General features: G+C 44.8%; 1 protein-coding gene and 1 non-coding gene across 4 annotated transcripts in view; one reads left to right on the top strand and one right to left on the bottom strand.

Moving 5' to 3' along the window:
* USP13 (ubiquitin specific peptidase 13) overlaps positions 1-12963 on the bottom strand; it is a 119573-nt gene that overhangs the window by 98997 nt on the left and 7613 nt on the right. The gene's annotated exons all lie outside the window — the stretch shown is intronic.
* Positions 610-788, top strand: LOC117201613 (small nucleolar RNA SNORA81). The gene has a single exon (XR_004483654.1). It is a non-coding gene; the product is annotated as a small nucleolar RNA SNORA81 (small nucleolar RNA).

Genomic DNA, 12963 nt, shown 5'->3' with positions numbered 1-12963 from the left:
AAAGTCCATAATCAAAGAAAAAAATGCTTTGGCACTCATAGATGACCCCACATCGCGAAGGATTCTATTACAAACATCCAAGGACATCCTCCATCCCACATATGGGCCGGCCTCGGAAACAGCATATGCGCCTCTCTAGCGGCTCTTAGGTGGAAGCACTGCCCAAGGGACTTCCCAGAAGTTCTAAAAATTCAAGACACACTGAGACAGAAAAACCCTTTAAAAGCTACCCCAATATAGAACAAAACACCCCAGTCTAATGATCTACACTTTCTTCCCTCTTGCCTCATTATTGTCTAAATATTGGTCCTATAAGACTCTTTCACATACAAAATCAATACTCCATGCCATGTGCTCTGAGTGGCTTCTCTCACTAGTGATGACAAGTCTGTGCTGACACATCTCAACCAGATTCCTTTGTGACCAAAGCACAGAGACTGGTTTATAGCCCGGGATCAGAGCTAAGCTAGTTGACTCTTAAGAGTTTTCAAATCCTCACCCTCATCCTCTCATAGACCACCCACACCCGCACTAAGATCACTGCCCCAGAAAGCACTATAAAGCACTTGCCTTCATGTGGCCAATAGTGCAGCCAAGAAATCAGGAAGGACCTTCTTGTATAAGTACTGCTAAAACTGCAGAAACCAAGGATCACATCTTGGTTTTTGTAATAATGCTAGCAGAGTACACACAAGAAAAAAGTAACTGCGCTAGATGGTAAAGACGGGGATGAACCACCTCTTTCTTAATATCCAGTGTCTTTTGTCTTAAGATTTGGTGTGATATGTCTTTAGAAAAAAATAAAAATTTTAAATGTTTTAAAGAAACCAGGCAGGTTAGAGAACCGTACAAATTGACAGTGAAATGTAGCTCAAAGAATAAGAGGGCAGAATACAAACTAATGCATTTTTCAACTAGTGGTAGAGTGTTTACTAAAATAGATTACAATAAAATTCATATATATTGGGCTAATTTTTTAACAAACGGTAGCATAAGAATGGAGATTCCAAAAATATATTCATTCTATGATAATTGCTTAATATACGTCAAACCACAAGATACACAAAAATAAGGGGGGGGGGTAGAAATCACTAATAAAAGTTACTGGGAGAGTTACACAGCAGTATAGAAGAAAATTAATCTAGATACATATCTTACACCAAACACTATAACGAGGTCCAGATAGATCCAGGAGAAAAGCATCTAAAAAACTAGAAAAAAGAGCAGAATAGCATATTTATCCTACTTGTGAAGGGGAAAATAATTTCTGGCCAAGAAAATATATAATATCAAAAGAGATGGAGTAGTTGAGTATAAAAATGTAAACACTAAAGAACAAGTTTTGCATTACAAAATATAAGGAAACAAACAGAAAAGCAACAATAACAGAATGCGATAAGACGTAAAGTATAATGAAGAAAAGATTATATCCAAACCATGTAAAAAGTGATAAAATTATTGATACAAGATGTCAACATTCAGGTTCAACTTGGTAAGAGCTCGCTGTTGTTTTTTTAAAGATCGTTTAGTTTTAACTGTAAGAAAATACTAAAACCAAATCATCATCACTACCTCCTGAAGTAAGCAATTAAAACAATCTCGAGGCAATTATTCACCTACTAAACTAGCAAAAAGTACACAGCCTGAAGCCGTGGAGAAAACCTGTATATTTACTTCCACAATATAAATCCGTTCCACCCTTCTAGAGAGCAATAAAACTGTGACCTTTGACACAGTATTTCTCCTTTGAGTATGACCGCAGGAACCCAACAGTAAGAGAGAGGGAAAAAAACTAATCTGTACAAAAATATTCACAGATGAACTATTTATAATAGGAAAAAGTAGCAATGGCCCCAAATAGAGGAACTAAGAACTTGAGACATATAAACACAACAAATACTGTAACATTATTTAAAATGACAAATGTATGAATTCTGTGTAATTGCGTACAGAAAATATGTATAGAATTGTGTATAATGTACATACAAAAAATAACGTTCATGGAAAAAGAACACATACTGATGGCAAGGAAGAAAAGGGAGAGGGGAAGGGAGGCTGTACGCTGTCAAAAACCTGAAATGAAACTGGAACAGATCAACGGTTTTATACTTATTTAAGTTCTTGCCTTGGGGGTCCTCAGCCTCGCCTCCCATTACCTTTGTGCTTGGTCTAGAGTGGTGTTTCTCACACTACTGTTGTGAAGGACCAGGTTGTTTCGCTTTGTCTTGTATTTTGTTTTGTTTCTATTCATTAAGGAAAGATACATAGTCCTGGTGGTCCCACTGCACGTGGCTAGTTCTCAGCTCCAGCCAGGTGTGAACTGACATGTGTAAGCACCACAAAACCCAAATGGGTCTATATCCTGTTCAAACAAACTAATCCACTGCTGATGCACTTGGATGTGGCTTCAATGTCAAGTTGCTATAGAAATTTCTAAGCACCTACTCTCAATGTTTGTGCTTATCTCATGGCACCAGTCAGCTGACCACACTTCAAGTAGCCCTGGTCTAGAGCTAGGTGAACTGCCAGTTCTGAGAGTCTCACTGTCAGGAAAGCATCTCTTCAAGGACCCCCAGGGACACCAGGACAGGCCTGAAGCCTTCAGAGCAGCCCATGTCAAAATCAGCTGCACATGTTACCGCCTGCACATCTGCAGACACTGCCCAGGTCCCACACCCATCTATCAACCTGCCAGCCTCTGCCCATGACCGATTCCCACATCCCTCTGCTCATCCCCCTGTGCTGATGGTCCTTAACACCAAACCCACTTTCATTTCACAACTGTTAGCATCTTGTTCATTGAAATCTGCATCTGTGAGAAACCCAAGCTTCCTTCATTTGGGGTCACCACATTCAGAAGAGGAGCCACGCATGCATTTGCTCGTTGAGGGCAGGAAAATTGTATCACATTCATTACTGAATTGCAAAAACAGTACCTGAACGGTGCAGAGCAGGACTGGACAAACATGGAACTGCAAGTTTTGTGTAGTTATTTGTCACTTAGTTACACAGTTTAGTCTCTCTCTCAAACCGGTCCTCAGTGCCCTCCCGATCTGGATTTAAAATACACTGCACAGCACGGGCTCGATTTAAACTCTTTGGCATAACTAAACGATGGGAATCATCAAAAGAAAACCAATGGCCAGGCATAGAAAAACAGACTGAGGCACCAGCAGGAATACTCACTTTTCAGGTTTGTTTGGCTAAAGTCATGCTCTTAGCAACATGGACACCAGAAATGCACTGTCCCAGCTCTCCTGCCTTCCATAACCAAGCCAGCCTCACATGGTTCCTCAAGACAGCAATGCTGTCTCCACAACCCCTTCCCACCATGGACCCTATCTGGCTCCTACTTCCAGAGGCCACCCAGCCCAGAATGACCAGTGTGTGCTTCTCTGCATGGTCTTAGCTAAAGAAGATTCTAATTATCATTTACATGATGCACTGAACGGAAACGTGACCAAGATGCAAGACTTGATTTCGAAACCTGAAATTACAAGGAAGTCAAGAAATACCACTCAGGGCTTCTCCAAGGCTCCATAACAATTCCCTCTGTCAACTTCTCCCACCCCACGATCAATCTGTAAAGGAGAAGCGCAGCATTAGAAGCCCATGCATTGTTTAATAGTCTTATAGTCTTCATAGTCTTCAATGCATTTCAATACAGATACAAGAGATACAGAGCCATTCACTTATTACTTTATGTTGGATGACCCTGCATACTACTCAGAAGTAACATCAAGGACAAAATCACCTTGTTTTACACTGCTTGCCACTTAAAAGAATATTAAAACACTGGCGAATATAAAGGTCAAGGTTACAACATGTTTCAGAGGAGCAAGCGAACAGTCATTTTAAATAAAAATACACCACACTGTCAATCAGTAGGTGTTTGAAGAACTTTGTTTACGACAGCGTGTTCTTGGAGACCAGCCTCCGCTGGGAAACAGGAAGGGAGAGGGAGCCTGTGTGAGCTGCGCACTCAGGAAACAGTGTCCCGCGTAACCCTTGTTTGTATAACATCAGAACAGTGTGGAAAACAAGTGGTCATTGCCTCAAAGAGAAACATGATGTAGGTAGATGGAGTCACAACAAATCCATGACACACACACCCATGCACAAGGGAGACAACAAAAGGGACAAGAACGCAGTATTTCCTAGAACACTGATTATTTTAAAAAAAAAAAAAAAGAGAGAAAAGAAATGAACTAAAATAACTGCTTATAATAGTGAAAAGAACTAACCCCCATGCTCAAGAACAGATTTGCTTAGTAATTTACGGTACATCCATGAAACGTAACACTTTTTCAGCCATTTAAAATTGACTTGGGATGAGTATTTACTAATAGGAAAAACTGTACATAGTATTTTTGAGTGAAAAAAGCAAATAACAGAAGAGTGTGTACGATGTAATATACACAACATGTACACGCTCCACGGCACAGGAGGTCGTAACAGCATCGGGGAATAAGGTGTGATTTTTTTTTTTCTTCACATAGTCTTTTGGCATTTTCTAATTTTTCTTTAGGAACATGAATTCACTTTTTATTAATAAAAACAATAATATTTTTCTTAACTGAAAGTATTTAGAATCCAAAAATATATGTGGAATAGAACAGGCAGTCATTCAAATGTTTCCTTTTCTTAAACCAAGCTTTCCTTAGGCTTTCACAACTTCACAGCTTTAAGGGTCTGGATATTCTCGCTGCTCCAAGTAAAAGTGTGGTTTGAAATAACTAAGAGATTATCTCGAAATGAGTAGCTAAGGAAACGTGGGAACACACAAGTAGAAGAGAGGTGATTAGGAAGGCAGACAAGAATGTGATTACAACTGAGAAAAATGAAGCTAATCAAGGACACTGTACCCCAGTCGGATGCCATCTAAGTTTACAGGCGGGGATGGTCTGTGCGGAGTCTGGAAAAGAAGCGATGAGAGAGAATGAGGCTGTGATGTCTTCTCCGGGGGCAACAGAAGGGGGGCGGGGGGATGTGGGGCAGGAAGTTTATTCAGCAGAGAGAGACACAAGCAAGCTTGGTGTCCTGATAACATTTACATCCTAGCAAGGACAGAAAATAAACAGAAAGAGACATAAAAGATAATTTCCGGCAGAGATAAGAGTGACAGAGGAGCCTGAGGGTGGAGGCCAGGGAGTTGGGGTCTTGATACAGTGTGATGGGGGTGGAGCATGGGGGGCTCTCCAGGAGGGCTAAATCTCAGGATGAGGGACCAGGCAAGCAAAGTGGAAAGAGAACCCTCTCTAGATGAAAAAGCATGTACAAAAGCCACAACTCCAGGAAAAGCCTGGCTATGTCCTCAAAAGACAGAAAGAAACTCAGGGTGCTGGAGTCGAGGGAGAGGGAGGAGAGGTCTGCAGAGGCAGGAGAAGTGCAGGATGCAAAACCACTGGAGGGTCCCCAGATGAGAAGCGCCACAATCTGATCTACAGTTTTAAAGATCACTCTGGGACTTCCCTGGTGGCGCAGCGGTTAAGAATCCACCTGCCAATGCAGGGGACACAGGTTAGAGCCCTGGTCCGGGAAGATCCCACATGCCATGGAGCAACTAAGCCCGTGCGCCACAACTACTGAGCCTGCGCTTAGAGCCCACGAGCCACAACTACTGAAGCCTGTGTGCCTAGAGTCCGTGCTCCGCAACAAGAGAAGCCACCGCAATGAGAAGCCCGCACACAACGAAGAGTAGCCCCCGCTTGCCCCAACTAGAGAAAAGCCTGCGTGCTGTAACGAAGACTCAATGCAGCCAAAAATAAATAAATAAATTTATTAAAAAAAAAAAAAAAAAAAGATCACTCTGGCAACAGGAAGAGAATTATGGGGAGAGGACCCAGAGAATATCCAAGGCTACTGTAAAGTCTAGACCCACGCTGTCCAGTACAGTAGCCACTAGGCATATGTGAATGTCTCAATCTAAATTAATTTAAATTAGGTTAAATAAAAAAATCAGTTTCTTCATCGCACTGGCCACATTTCAAGAGCTCAGTACACAGTCACATGTGGCTAGGGTTACCATACTGGGCAGTGCAGATGTGGAACAATTCCATCATCCCAGAAAGTCCTTTAGACAGCCCTGTCTAAACAAGGCAAGACGGCACCTTAGCCTCTGGGGGTGGCAGAGGAGGGAGCGGGGGCTGGGTTGCTCACGGCAGAGATGGGGAGACTGGGGTAGAGTCAGTCTATAACTTTAGGGTACAGCCCATAAGCATAGAAGACAGAATAGCCATAGAAGCGTGTGGGAAACGGCAGAATCGAGGTCAACCCCTAACTGCTTTGATTCATTACTTCATAAGACTGCCCACCTCCCTCTGCTTGACTCTTGCTTTCATCAAGCAAGCATCTGACTATTAATCCAGCCTCTCGGATACTTCCATATCTGAATGGTACGTATGAATATTCCAATGACTGGAGCACAGATTCTCCAGTACAATCTGGCTTCTAGAGCAAAACAAACAGACCACAGTTTTAAAATACAAAAATTAAGTACACGCAGACGGGAAGCAAATGTGCAGTCAGAAAGTAAAACGGGGACATCCCTGGTGGTCCAGTGGTTGGGACTCCACGCTCCCGATGCAGGGGGCCCGGGTTCGACCCCTGGTCGGGGAACTAGATCCCACATGCATGCCGCAACTAAGAGTCCGCAGGCCACAACTGAGAAGTCCGCATGCTGCAACTAAAGATCCCACATGCACAACGAAGATCCCACGTGCTGCAGCTGGGACCCAGCACAGCCAAAATAAATAAGTAATAAAAATAAATAAATCAAATTAAATTTTAAAAAAAGAAGAAAGTAAAAGAAAGTTCCAGATCAAGTGCAGCAAGCACACAGCCCACAGAAAGGGGAAATGTGATAGAGAAAAGCACTATCAAAAAATAGGCAGTGGTTGAGAGTCCGCCTGCCGATGCAGGGGACACGGGTTCGTGCCCCGGTCCAGGAAGATCCCACATGCCGCGGAGCGGCTGGGCCCATGAGCCACGGCCGCTGAGCCTGCGCGTCCGGAGCCTGTGCTCCACAGCGGGAGAGGCCACAACAGTGAGAGGCCCGCGTACAACAACAACAACAAAAAAAATAGGCTGCGGTACTTCCCTGGTGGCGCAGTGGTTAAGAAGCCGCCTGCCATTACAGGGGACACGGTTCGACCCCTGGTCCAGGAAGATCCCACAGGCCACAGAGCAACTAAGCCTGTGTGGCACAACTGCTGAGCCTGCATGCCACAACTACTGAAGCCCACGTGCCTAGAGTCCGTGCTCTGCAACAAGAGAAGCCCGTGCACCGCAACAGAGTGGCCCCCACTCGCCGCAACTAGAGAAAGCTTGCGCACAGCAATGAAGACCCAAGGCAAAAATAAAATAAATAAAATACAGAATACAACATTTGCAAAATCCAAAACCTTGGTTTCAACAGCAAATCCACAGAAATAAATTTGTCCAAATCAGCTAAGTAGAAAAAAAACAAACGCATATAATCCCAAGAGACTGCAGGCCTCTGCTAAATGTTGATAAATCATGCTTGTGGCCATGAAGTGTTAAGAAAAAATAGACATGTTAATGCAGTCATGATTCTTCTAGTTTGCTCCAACTTTGACGTTCTCTCTGCAGAGAACTCCTACGCCTTACAGCTGCACAGCCTGGTCCCAGACGGCTAAAGGCACAGTCCGAGCAGCAAGGTTTTGACACACTATAAATTTACTGTTCCACTGAGGCATCATTTATTAACTTTTTTCCTAAGTATGAAACTAAATCCTTGCTCTGGGTATCTAGAGCAATGAGGATGCTGTCACCTGAACAGCTGGGAAGGGTTTGGGCAGGACACGAGGAAGAGCAGCTACTACGATGCTCAGAGGACAAATGGGCAAAATAAAGATCGTCCGAGAATGAAGACACTGAGGTGAGCATCTTCAGCAGCACTGAACTGAAGCTATAGTCCATCTAAGTAATTCCCAGCTTACATCTAAAAAACAAAAAATGTGAAACCACCTTGTCAAAGGTAAAAACCTCTTATAGTCTTTTCTTATTATTTTTAAGAATAGATGGCTTTCTTCAGGATGCATTTCCCCTGATAAACTATATTAAACATGAAGATTAGGTTTCCAGGCTAACCCATAAAAAGTCCATCAGTATGAGCTGAAGCTGAGTATGAATAACACCCCGAACAGAGTTCCCCCCAAAGAAGCCTAGCAAACACTCAACGCCCAAGGCTTTTGCTACCAGACAGAGCCTCACAAAGAATTACCAAGTACAGGACGTCCCTCTATGGCAACCCCAAGACCCTATAAATTCCATTTCACCTTCTTCTCGGAGGGATCCCCCCACTACCTCCCACTAAAGAGAAGGATAGCAGTAAGTAGTATTCCACGGGCAGCCATGAGTACAACAAACGCTGCAAGGTAGGTAGTACAGAAGGGAAAACCGAGGCTTAGGAAAGTCAGTGAAATTAAGGCACTTGCTGAAGTCCTGTTTCTATGAAGTAGTAAGAAGGGGGGCGGACCGGGACCCAGGCCAGTGTGGCCCCCCAAGTGCTACCGGGTTCAACTGAGAGGCAGATGTCATTTTGGTGGCAGGAGCTAGGTGGGCGGCTGGCAGTAAGCACAGGCCATTGTAGGGGCGTGGGGAAAAGAGCAGTTTCTTCCTTTATTTCAAGGCTATATCATTCCAAGAAAGCAGAAGGGAGCCACCCCACTGAAGTGAGTAGCCTGGGCCGGGTGCTCTGTCAGGCTTTCCTGCAAGGGAGGGGAGAAGCTGGAGCAGGCCCTGACAGCTCCACTCCCCAAACTCAGAAGGACAGCCAGAGGGGACTTCCCTGGTGGTCCAGTGGTTAAGACTTCGCCTTCCAAGGCAGGGGCTGCGGGTTCGATCCCGGGTCTAGGAGCTAAGATCCCACATGACTCGCGGCCAAGAAACCACAACATGAAACAGAAGCAGTATTGTAACAAATTCAATAAAAGACTTTAAAAATGGTCCACATCAAAAAAAATCTTAAGAAAAAAGGACAGGACACCCGAGTCCTTGGAGTTAGCCTTTCCAGGCTGACAGCTCCCTGACAACAGCAGCGGCAAGACGCTAGGGAAGCAGCTGAAGGGTTTGACGGCCTCCACGGTGCACGCACCCTCATCAACTTCAGCCATTAAACTGGATCTATCAGTGGTCCCGCTCTGCTGGTTGGGGTTCTGGAGAGAGAGCCCACACCAACTGAGGCTGCTTCCAAGGCCTCAGGCTGGAAATCCTGCCCCGGGCTCCTGTCTGAGTTTCTCTGGAACTTGGGCCAATCGGTGGGAGGGCCAGAGGCCTGTGCCAGTCGCCGCTTCCTCAACAACCTGGGGGGCAAAGATCCCAGGAGCAAAGAGGTGGGGCCCTGAGGTCCATCAAAAGGAAGGGTTACTCACACATCCAGGGTCTCTAAACAAGAGACTGCCAAACTCTGCAATCCGAACCCTGACCTCTGAGCTCCAAGCCAGTCAGTCCCCCCAGTTTTCCCTGTGGGCGCCTCACCTTCCTCATCTATGACCTTGATACACTCCACTTCCCAGGGTACCGGCTGTGAAGTCATCTTTAACTCCTCCCATTTCTCACCCACTGCATATGCTGTCACTAAGTTGAGCCATACCTTTCATCGAAATCTCTACCGAGTTTAGTCCCAACACCCCACCATCTCTATCCCCACTGCCATCAGGAAAGCGCCCCCCTCCGATGTTACAAGAGGCTCCTAGTTGAATTCCGATTCAAGGTCTCCCTACCTCCCAACCTATTCCTCATTCCACTTCCAGAACAGCCACACCAAATAACCACGGCCTCATGCTGTTCCCTTGCTCTTAACTGGCCTGCTCACCCGGTCTAAACTTATCAAGACAATCTCCTTCACAACCCACAGAAGTCCCAGCCTTGCTTTCCAGTTTCCCCAGTAATCCTCTCTTCCATAAGCCAGTGAAGGCTCTCATTTACATGCCGAGCTTGGTGCCACCCCCACACCTTTGTCTCCCCTCCTCCAAAATGCCACCTTTTCAGATCCCATCCAGTTGTCCAGGCCAATAACTCTTCTAGACTTTGATTGCTCCTGTGCCTGAAATCTCCATTCACACGTTACAAGTGCCACACGGTTCAAAACTTAAATATCCTATAAGTGCTTCGGGGTCTAACCTGATGACATATCAGGGCTTACGTCCCATCTCTGTCACATACTGAGATGTCTGTACATGTCTTTGAACAAGCTACCTAACTTCCCTGACTCTCAGTTTCCTCTCTGTAAAACAGGGCAAAAATAGTGATTATCATTTATAACAGGTTACAATTGTAATTAAATGAGATGTTATATATAGAAGTACCTAGGACAGTACTTGACTCATTATAGACACTCGAAATCGGTGCTCACACTCCACTATGATAGAAAGATCCAGATCATACTCTCCTTTCCTGTGGTCCTCTGTTTCTCTCCTAATACTCACACGTCCCCAGTAGCACCTAGCACAGTCCTGGGGGCATAAGAGGCACTAAATAAGTATTAGTACTTGCTAATTAACACAAAACAAAATGTTTTATTATTTATCTTATTACAGGAAACACATACTATTCTGCAACATCTCTAGTCTGGAGTCACGTTCAGATTCATTAAATTCTTATTATTGCCTTGTCCTGCTGTTCCAGCTCTAAAAATAGGTGCTCTCGTCCACATCTGCCCTGCACATGGGGACAACGGGTGTCCTGGGCTGATCATGAGCGGCAGCACAGAGGCCTGGGCGACACCCACAGACACCAGCTCTCTTGTCACCTCCCCGAGGGGCACCATGTGTGATCACTTCTACCAAGATCTGGGGCATCTAGAATCATAATACACAAAACACTCAGCAAGTACCCAAGACACATTTCCCTAGCTTTTCAAGGGTCCAGCTTACGACTTTCCAGACAATATGATAAAGTAAAAATACGGCATTGGTTATTTTTTGTTTGTTTGTTTGTTTTTTTGCGGTAGGTGGGCCTCTCACTGTTGTGGCCTCTCCCGCTGCGGAGCACAGGCTCCGGACGCGCAGGCTCAGCGGCCATGGCTCATGGGCCCAGCCGCTCCGCGGCATGTGGGATCTTCCCGGACCGGGGCACGAACCCGTGTCCCCTGCATCGGCAGGCAGACTCAACCACTGCGCCACCAGGGAAGCCCGGCATTGGTTATTTTTAATAACCTTTTTTATTCCAAAATGCATGCTCATGATTTTTTTTAAAACAGAAAAGATAAAGCCTTACTAGCACAGGTTCCCAAACGGCACAGTTTTCAATCCTTAATTCTCTAAGACCTCAGCTATTCTGTGTCTTCAACAATCGGTATCCCAACCACGATAGAGATGGACAAAGTGCTTTGAAAGCACAGGAAAATAATTCTCTAACGCAGCTTGGGGGGTGTGGGGAAGCCCCCAGGAGAACACCTGAGCTGGTTTTTAAGGATCGGTGGGGTTTTCAGGGGGTGAGGGGTTGGGAGAGGGCATTCCATTCCAAGCACAGGCCAACGTATGGAGGGATGAAAGCATGAGGCATCTGAAGAACACAAAGGTGCTAAGGGACAACACTGGCAAGGAAAGTTGGATCAACGTGGTAAATTGACTTGTTTGCTCTGTTAGAAAAGTCTGAACAGTGCCACTGAAAATTCCTAGGCAGGGAAGACATGATAAGACCCATGTTCTAGAAAAACAACTGGGAGTGCAATGTGACAGATAAAAGGGAGGCAAGGTGGTCAGTTAAGAGGCTTCTGCAAGAGTCCATCCAGGCAAGAGGTGATGAGGGCCTGAGCCCTGGCAGTGGAGAAGGAGAGAGGAGGCCAAGCCGGAACCTGGTCACTAATGGAAAATGACATAAAAGAGACAGGGATACACCTATGTCCACAGCAGTATTATTCAAATAGCCAAACGGTGGAAGCCACCCAAGTGTCCACTGATAGCTGAATGGATAAACAGAATGTGGCGTATACATACAATGGACTATTATTCAGCTTTAAAAGGGAAGGAAATTCTGACACATGCTACAACATGGATGAACCTTGAAAACAAGGTAAGTGAAATAAGCCAGTCACAAAAGGATAAATTCTGTATGATCTCACTTACAGAAGGAACCTAGAGCAGTCAAATTCATAGAGACAGAAAGTAGGATGGTGGTTGCCAGGGGCTGGGAAGAAGGAGGAATGAGGAATTATCGTTGAATTGGGAAAGAGTTTCAGTTGTGCAAGATGAAGAGTTCCAGAGATGGAGAGTGGTGACGGTTGCACACAACAATGGGAATGTACTTAATACCACTGACGTGTATACTTAAAATGGTTAAGATGGTAAACTTTCTGTTGTATTTTACACAGCTGTTTAAAAAGAGAGAGAGGGAGAGGGAGGTAGAGTGGATGGCATTGTACATCTCCCAGCCTGGGGCACTAAATGAATGGCAGCACCTTGAACTGAGATCCAGTCCACAGGAAGAATGTAGTGGAGAGAAAAGAGAATTCAGAGATGCACCGATGTCCAGGTTCAACGTGAGCTGAGAATACAAACTCTCCAAAGGCTCCCTGACAGGATCAGCAGCATCTCTTACATTCCCAGACTCTAAAAATGACACAACTTTAAAGGGTAATTAACTGCTCCCAAAAAGAGACAGCAAGTGACTTCTTGATTATTAGATTAGAAAAGCAGGACTCTAGGGTACATAGGGCAGATTACATACATATGTCAATTTCACCCCTTTCTGAAACCCAAATAAAAGAACACTTAAGTGATTTTTTTAAAACATAAACCACAAACCTGGAAACTGTGCTGTAGATGGGTAAGCACTAAAAAGACTAAGATGAGCTGATAAAGCCGAATCCTATCCCTGCAGGAGGAAAAGCCAAGATTCTATCTGATTTACACCCCAAAATTTCCAAAAGACTCCAGAAAACTCCAGGTTACTCTGAAATTGGGGTAAAAAGGAGCTAAAATAAGGAGGAAAGGTTGA

The sequence above is a fragment of the Orcinus orca genome, chromosome 5, assembly GCF_937001465.1.
Source record: "Orcinus orca chromosome 5, mOrcOrc1.1, whole genome shotgun sequence".
In the NCBI taxonomy this organism is placed as follows: Eukaryota; Metazoa; Chordata; class Mammalia; order Artiodactyla; family Delphinidae; genus Orcinus; species Orcinus orca.
This window is presented reverse-complemented; position numbering and strand designations above follow the sequence as displayed.